The sequence below is a fragment of the Heptranchias perlo genome, chromosome 14 (genome assembly GCF_035084215.1).
Source record: "Heptranchias perlo isolate sHepPer1 chromosome 14, sHepPer1.hap1, whole genome shotgun sequence".
NCBI classification, from domain to species: Eukaryota; Metazoa; Chordata; class Chondrichthyes; order Hexanchiformes; family Hexanchidae; genus Heptranchias; species Heptranchias perlo.
In genome coordinates, this window is record NC_090338.1 from 25,043,354 (window position 1) to 25,052,579 (window position 9,226).

The 9,226-nt window shown below is 44.4% G+C and overlaps 1 long non-coding RNA gene across 2 annotated transcripts in view; it reads left to right on the plus strand.

Moving 5' to 3' along the window:
• Positions 1-8,949, plus strand: part of LOC137332088 (uncharacterized) — a 33,242-nt gene extending 24,293 nt beyond the window's left edge. For both annotated transcript variants that reach the window (XR_010965576.1, XR_010965575.1), the window contains 2 exons: positions 6,747-6,963; positions 7,687-8,949. This is a non-coding gene — a long non-coding RNA (uncharacterized lncRNA). The remainder of the gene's footprint in view (positions 1-6,746; positions 6,964-7,686) is intronic.
• Positions 8,950-9,226: the final 277 nt, after the last annotated feature.

Consider the following 9,226-nt stretch of genomic DNA (forward strand, 5'->3'; position numbering starts at 1 on the left):
GATTTTGACCCAGCGACGATGAAGGAACGGCGATATATTTCCAAGTCGGGATGGTGTGTGACTTGGAGGGGAACGTGCAGGTGGTGTTGTTCCCATGTGCCTGCTGCTCTTGTCTTTCTAGGTGGTAGAGGTCGCGGGTTTGAGAGGAGCTGTGGAAGAAGCTTTGGCGAGTTGCTGCAGTGCATCCTGTGGATGGTACACACTGCAGCCACTGTGCACCGGTGGTGAAGAGAGTGAATGTTTAGGGTGGTGGATGGGGTGCCAATCAAGCGGGCTGCTTTGTCCTGGATGGTGTCGAGCTTCTTGAGTGTTGTTGGAGCTGCATTCATCCAAGCAAGTGGAGAGTATTCCATCACACTCCTGACTTGTGCCTTGTAGATGGTGGAAAGGCTTTGGGGAGTCAGGAGGTGAGTAATAAAGGAAAGCCAGCATGGATTTGTTAAAGGCAAATCATGTTTAACGAACTTGATACAGTTTTTTGATGAGGTAACAGAGAGGGTTGATGAGGGCAATATGGTTGGTGTTGTGTATATGGACTTTCAAAAGGCATTTGATAAAGTGCCACATAATAGGCTTGTCAGCAAAATTGAAGCCCATGGAATAAAGGGGGCAGTGGCAGCATGGATACGAAATTGGCTAAGTGACAGACACAGAAAGTAGTGGTGAACGGTTGTTTTTCAGACTGGAGGAGGGTATACAGTGGTGTTCCCCAGCGTCGGTACTAGGACCACTGCTTTTTTTTAATATATACATTAATGACTCGGACTTGGGTGTACTGTACAAGGCACAATTTTAAAATTTGCAGATGACATAAAACTTGGCAGTGTAATAAACAGTGAGGAGGATGGTAATAGACTTCAAGAGGACATAGACAGGTTGGTGGAATGGGCGGACTCGTGGCAGATGAAATTTAACACAGAGAAGTGCGGTGTGATCCAGTTTGGCAGGAAGAACAAGGAGAGGCAATATAAACTAAATGGTACAATTTAGTACAATTCGGCCCTCCCTCCCTCAGCTGATGAATCAGTCCTCCTCCATGTTGAACACCACTTGGAGGAAGCAGTGAAGGTAGCAATGGCACAGAATGTAGTCTGGGTGCGGGACTTCAATGTCCATCACCAAGAGTGGCTCGGTAGCACCACTACTGACCGAGCTGGCTGAGTCCTGAAGGACATAGCTGCGGCAGGTGTTGAGCGAACCAACACGGGGGAAAAATCTACTTGACCTCGTCCTCACCAATCTACCTGTCGCAAATGCATCTGTCCATGACAGTATTGGTAGGAGTGACCACCGCACAGTCCTCATGGAGACGAAGTCCCATCTTTGCACTGAGGATACCATCCAATGTGTTGTGTGGCACTACCGCCGTGCTAAATGGGATAGATTCAGAACAGATCTTGCAACTCAAAACTGGGCATCCATGAGGTGCTGTGGGCCATCAGCAGCAGCAGAATTGTATTCCAGCACAATCTGTAACCTCATGGCCCGGCATATTCCTCACTCTACCATTACCAACAAGCCAGGGGATCAACCCTGGTTCAATGAGGAGTGTAGAAGAGCATGTCAGGAGCACCACCAGGCATACCTAAAAATGAGGTGCCAACCTGGTGAAGCTACAACTCAGGACTACATGCATGCTAAACGGCAGAAGCAACATGCTATAGACAGAGCTAAGTGATTCCACAACCAATGGATCAGATCAAAGCTCTGCAGTCCTGCCACATCCAGTCATGAATGGTGGTGGACAATTAAACAACTAACGGGAGGAGGAGGCTCTGTAAACAACCCCATCCTCAATGATGACGAAGTCCAGCACGTGAGTGCAAAAGACAAGGCTGAAGCATTTGCAACCATCTTCAGCCAGAAGTGCCGAGTGGATGATCCATCTCGGCCTCCTCCCGATATCCCCACCATCACAGAAGCCAGTCTTCAGCCAATTCGATTCACTCCACGTGATAACAAGAAACGGCTGAGTGCACTGGATACAGCAAAAGCTATGGGCCCCGAAAACATCCCGGTTGTAGTGCTGAAGACTTGTGCTCCAGAACTAGCTGCGCTTCTAGCCAAGCTGTTCCAGTACAGCTACAACATTGGCAACTATCCGACAATGTGGAAAATTGCCCAGGTATGTCCTGTCCACAAAAAGCAGGACAAATCCAATCCGGCCAATTACCGCCCCATCAGTCTACTCTCAATCATCAGCAAAGTGATGGAAGGTGTCGTCGACAGTGCTATCAAGCGGCACTTACTCACCAATAACCTGCTCACCGATGCTCAGTTTGGGTTCCGCCAGAACCACTCTGCTCCAGACCTCATTACAGCCTTGGTCCAAACATGGACAAAAGAGCTGAGTTCGAGAGGTGAGGTGAGAGTGACTGCCCTTGACATCAAGGCAGCATTTGACCAAGTGTGGCACCAAGGAGCCCTCGTAAAATTGAAGTCAATGGGAATCAGGGGGAAAACTCTCTAGTGGCTGGAGTCATACCTAGCACAAAGGAAGATGGTAGTGGTTGTTGGAGGCCAATCATCTCAGCCCCAGGACATTGCTGCAGGAGTTCCCCAGGGCAGTGTCCTAGGCCCAACCACCTTCAGCTGCTTCATCAATGACCTTCCCTCCATCATAAGGTCAGAAATGGGGATGTTTGCTGATGATTTCACAGCGTTCAGTTCCATTCGTAACCCTTCAGATAATGAAGCAGTCCGAGCCTGCATGCAGCAAGACCTGGACAACATCCAGGCTTGGGCTGATAAGTGGTGAGTAACATTCGCGCCAGACAATTGCCAGCCAATGACCATCTCCAACAAGAGAGAGCCTAACCACATCCCCTTGACATTCAACGGCATTACCATTGCTGAATCCCCCACCATCAACATCCTGGGGGTCACCATTGACCAGAAACTTAACTGGACCAGCCATATAAATACAGTGGCTACGAGAGCAGGTCAGAGGCTGGGTATTCTGCGGCGAGTGACTCATCTCCTGACTCCCCAAAGCCTTTCCACCATCTACAAGGCACAAGTCAGGAGTGTGATGGAATACTCTCCACTTGCCTGGATGAGTGCAGCTCCATCAACACTCAAGAAGCTCGACACCATCCAGGACAAAGCAGCCTGCTTGATTGGCACCCCATCCACCACCCTAAACATTCACTCCCTTCACCACCGGCGCACCGTGGCTGCAGTGTGTACCATCCACAGGATGCACTGCAGCAACTCGCCAAGGCTTCTTTGACAGCACCTCCCAAACCCTCGACCTCTACCACCTAAAAGAGCAGTAGGCATATGGGAACAACACCACCTGCACGTTCACCTCCAAGTTACATACCATCCCGACTTGGAAATATATTGCCGTTCCTTCATCGTCGCTGGGTCAAAATCCTGGAACTCCCTTCCTAACAGCACAGTGGGAGAACCGTCACCACACGGACTGCAGTGGTTCAAAAAGGCGGCTCACCACCACCTTCTCAAGGGCAATTAGGGATGGGCAATAAATGCTGGCCTCGCCAGCGATGCCCACATCCCATGAACGAATAAAAAAAAAGGAACAGAGACACTTGGTGGTATATGTGCACAAATCTTTGAAGGTGGCAGGACAGGTTGAGAAAGCAGTTAAAAAAGCATACGGGATCCTGGGCTTGATAAATAGAGGGATAGAGTACAAAAGCAAAGAAGTTATGTTAAACCTTTATAAGTCACTGATTCCGCCATAACTGGAGTCTTGTGTCCAATTCTGGGCCCTGCACTTTCGGTCGGATGTGGAGGCCTCAGAGAGGGTGGAGAAAAGATTTACTGGAATGATTCCAGGGATGAGGGACTTCAGTTACATGGATACACTGGGATTGTTATCCTTAGAGCAGAAAAAGTTAAGATGAGATTTGATAGAAGTTTTCCAAATCATGAAGGGTTTAGAGAAAGTAAATAAAGAGAAACTGTTCCCATTGGCGGAAGGGTCGAGAATCAGAGGACACAGATTTAAGGTGATTGGCAAAAGAACCAAAGGCGACATGAGGAAAAACTTTTTTATGTAGCACGTAGTTATGATCTGGAATGCGCTGCCTGAAAGGGTGGTGGAAGCAGATTCAATCGTGGCTTTCAAAAAGGAATTGGACAAATATTTGAAGAGAAATAATTTGCAGGGCTACGGGGCAATGGGACTAACTGGATTGCTCTCACAAAGAGCCAGAATGGGCTCGATGGGCCGAATGGCCTCCTTCTGCGCTTTAACCCTTCTATGATTCTTTTGGTCTCGATATTTTGACTCTAATTCACCCTATTTCCTTCTCATTCTTTCACTCTATTTCTTTCTCTATCTTTTTCTTGCATTGGTTATGGAGATAAGCCATTGTGGATGACATTACTGAGGTCCCAGATGTGATATTGACATTATTTCGCCATTAATGCATCGACGTTCCAGCAATTTGCGACGCAAATATAGTGCAATGTCAATGGTGAGCAAAAAAGTCCAATTAATGCCTTTCGCCGCCAAACCCACCATTGCATCAATTTCTGGCGCAATGTGTTTTTGGTGCCTGAGGGGGGAATATTGAGTAGGACACATGGACAACTTCCTATTCTTCTTCCGGTGGGGTCTTTAATGTTCACCTGAAGAGGTAAGTAAGAGAGAATAAAAAGAATCACAATGAGGAGAAGCCAAAGAGACGCTATGGTACTGAGAAAGGAAACTATACACTAGAGAATCAAACAGAAATAGGAGAAGAATAGTAAGTACAGTAATATAAATGTTAAATGTAGCCACTGATCAATGTTTTTGCTCCACAGACACAAGAAAGCACAGAAACAATCTCAATGTTTTGATTTTTTTTTGCTGCTACACTGTGACAATACATCTGAACTTGTGTTTTCTAAAACCTGCTGAGGACTATCCTAATCTGGGGTTTGTGTATTTCTTTCATTACTGAAACAAACGATCCCTTTATCCCTGTGACTACTGAAGGCAGCACTGGGAGTCAGAATAAATGTCTCGATCTTTGCTAACCTTTTCCATCCATTTTAACATTTAGGGACTAAAAATGTGTTTGCGTAATGAACCCCAGCTAATTTTAAGCAATTCAAGTGACGATTACTTAGCTGGTAAGATGAAGACTTCAGACAGCAAAGTCCATGCTGCACTTACCTATCACACACGAACCTCATTCTGAGGAATGATGATTCCTCATTTCACAGGTCTGTACGTCGCCGTGAATGCTAATGTGATCTCTGGGAATCTTTGGCTTAAATTGCCCAATGGCGATATCGGCGTAGTGACATATATTTAACAGCATAAGGGGCCGATTCCGCTGATCCAGGAAATTCTATCCCATTGTGATTTTGCATCAAAGTGCATGTTACGGATCTTGAAGTTGGCCTCATTTAGAACAGCAAAAGAGGTTGATATCGTATGGACATTTCACATCTATCCCAGGTCCCAGTTTGAAGCATGATTTGGCCTGTCTCTTTATTTTCTTCCTTAAAAAAAGTTTTAAAAAAACCTTTTGTTTATTTCTCTGTTTATGCTGATTTCAAAAAATTAAATTCCCAACAGTTCGAGAAGAATTACTGCACCCAGGAGGGGACTGAATCAACATCAGGAGACATGCAGTCAGGTGCTTTAGCTGTGTACATGTTAATTTGTGTCCCACACATTGCAAGGATTCTGTCATTTTTATCAAGTCCTTTGTTCTGCAAAGTCAATATCGACAGCATGATTGGACATTGTGCCCTTTTCAGAGGCTGCAGAGAAAAACAATCGCTCCAGAGCTCAGTACAATCAAAAGCCCTGCAGTCCAGTGAACTGGATAAGGATGGTCTTACGCTGCAGCAGAGCCCCTCCCCTACAGCTGCAGTAAAACGTAGCTAAGCTACTAGATGGTGACAAGATCAATGCATCCTCGATCATGCCCGAATCAACACAACGTGAATGATGAGTCCTCAAGATTTATGTCTCAGCATTCAGTATAAATGCTTAAAATCGACATGGACTCATAGGTATTTCATACACACTGTGTTGTCCATTATTAAGTTTTGATGTGGCAAATGTGTGGGAATATTGTGTTTTGAAATTTTTGTATTTGCTTTGATTTTTTGTATTTGCATTTTGCACTTCAAGATCATCAAAGCTCACACTTTAAGAAAATAAAAGTGTGAAGAAAGAAGACATTACAATAATAAAGGGAAATAATCATTAACAAGGGAAATCTAGGTGGGTAATGAATCACTGAAATTAGATTTTGTTGTGTGCTTGAATGTTTTGCACAACAGTTTGTCCTGCTGTGTATTACCCTTGATTGTAGTACAAACATATTTTAGTATTCCAAATCAAATACACAAGGGTTAGCCTAGCATGGATTTATAGGCCAGCAAATATCCCCAGAGCCCAGATGCTATCTTGTAGTAATTTATTTGTGTAAATATGAGTTTTTCTGTCAGCATTGTTCAAATTGCATCTAGGCTTATTATATTCACTTGCATTTTTCTACACTGTTGTTATTGTGGGGAGGATTGAGGTGCCTGCGGAGTTCTACGTTTTGTTCATTATCAGTGTCAACTTATCCACACTTGAAAAAAACTCTGCAATACAAATCCAAGTGAAATTTAACTAGTAACCATGGATATTTTATACGGCTGTGCATGGTACATGGAGGTCAGACAATATTTCTGCAGGAAATGACCCATCAAAATAATGACTCTTTTTTTCACTCTTTCCCCCCATTTCCTCAATTATTTCTTGTTTCCTCTTCCTTCTTCAGCTCCTCTCCACCTCCACCGCCATGTCAAACTTCACTGAGAGAATGGTCGAGAGAACTCTGCTGATATGCAACCGGCCGTCTGGAAGTCGCTTGGCAATCGAATTGACTCCCACCTTATTTCTAACTTTCTCTCTGAAGAAGCACCTCACTCCTTTCCTCTCCTTGTCTAACGGTCCAGGTGGTTATCAGGAGCACATCATGTAAATATTTACTAAGGGTAATATAACCAATTCTGTGTCACTACAATGTGCCATTATACTATGCTATTTTTTTCTTTTTCCTTCTTCCTTTCTTAAATATCGTTCTATACCTTTCCTTTATTTATTTTCTCTGAATTTGTCCATGGCTTTCTTTGCGCTTTTCTGTACAAACAGACAAATGCAAGGTTTACAGAATGGCATTGTGTCACTGTGCACTGGGTCACCAATAAACTGTAACATGGATGGGTGGGATTAACAGTGCCCCACTGTAGCATTCAAGACGACTTCTTTTCTCCAAGATATTTAACTCAGTCGTTAAGTATATTCAACACTGAGATCGATAGATTTTAGGACACTAAGGGACTCAAGGGATATGGGGATTTTGTGGGAAATTGGAGTTGATACTGAAAAACAGCCATGATCTTATTGAATGGCGGAGCAGGCTTGAGGGGTCGTACGGCCTACTCCTGCTCCCATTTTTTATGTTCTTATAATGTGTACTGTAATGTTAGATTGATATCCTGAAGCTTTGCCGAATTACCGTTTGAATTCAGGAGACATGTTACAGAGCTCTATCTTCTTGAAGGTTTTACCTGTGGTTACTCGGCACTCTCATGAGATTTTAAAAATTAGGAATAGTCCATGATATTGTAATTTGTAAATAGCCGATTGGAAGAGCTGACTGAATGACCTATCTGTGCCCCATACTTTCATACATTCTTATGTTTTTTTCCCCTCAGCTGCTGGAATACCCAAGCGAGGAAATTCTCACAGAGACAGGATTGGTGGATGCTTTAAACCTGTGATACAAGATGCCAACCCAATCTGCTTTCAGTCACAAATGATGACGTCATGCAATGTTGTAACCAGTCCAGTACTCATTCCTATGATACATGATGCCTGCGTCTGTTCCTTAAATTGATTGTCTTGGAATAACCACAATCATAATCAGACAAAAATGGACACAGCCAAATAAGAAGTAATCAGGAGGGGTGACCGAAAGCTTGGACAAAGATGTAGGGTTTAAGTAGGGTCTTAAAGGAGGAGAACGAGGTAGAGAGGCGGGGGAGTTAGGCAGGGAATTCAGAATGTGAGGTCTAGATTGCTGAAAGCACAGCCACCAACGTTGAAGCGAAGAAAGGTAAGAATGCATAAAAGGCCGAAGCCAGAGGAATATAGAGTTTGCGGGCAGCTTTATTGGGCTGAAAGAGGTTACAGAGATAGAGAGGCCACAAAGTGATTTAAACTTGTGAACTGGGAGCCAATGTGGTTCAGCAAAGACAAGGCTTATAGATGAGTGGAATCTTGGAGGATAGGATACAGGCAACGGAGATTTGGATGAGCTGAAGTTTACAGATCATGGAAGATGGGTGGCCAGCGTCGAGAGCATTGGAATAGTCAAATCTTGAGGTGACAAAGGCATGGATGAGAGTTTCAGCAACAGGAAGCAGGAACAGAGGTGGGCAATGTCACAGAGGTGGAAGTAGGTGGACTTTGTGACAGAGAGGATATGAAGTCAGATGCTCAGCTTGGGTTGAATAGCATGGTGAGGTTGCGAATAGTCTGGTTCAACTTGAGACAGTAGCCAGGGTGGGGTTGGAATTGGTGACATTGTTATGGAGTTTGTAGACAATGGCTTTGGTCCCCCAATATTTAACTGGTGGAAATTACGGCTCATCCAAGACTGGATGCTGGACAAGCAATCTCATAGCACAGAGGTAGTGGAAGAATCAAGAAAGGTGTTGAAGAGGTACAGCTGGGTGTTGTCAGTGTGGTGTAGGCCCTGTGGCTAGCCAGAGTGATATGATTGTAAATGAATATATATGTCACAAAACCTTGTACTGCTGTGTAAAATTATAATTTCTTCCATGGTAATATTTTGCTATACTGGAAAATTACTGTAGGCTGGTGACATTCGGTTAAGCTGGCCAGTATGTTATTGTAGTGCTATGCATTTTTCATAGAATACGCAATCATCTATAACAGTAAAAATGTTACTGATATCAGGGTGGAGTGGTAGCTTTGTTAAAACTACAATGTCTATGTGAGTATCTGATAGTAACTTAATGTTCTGACTCATCTCTTTTTCAGTTATGTAGAAAGAGGATATATAAACACATCGGGCTCGAATTTAGCAGGCCTGCGGGTTCCCAGCGGGTGGTCCTCCGGGAGCGTGGAAAACGCGGACGGCTAATCGTGTGCGTCCCCCACGCGATCGCGGGATAATTGGACCGATTAAGCCCTGCTTCCGGGTTCTGCGCTCCCCAGCTGCGTGCCGGC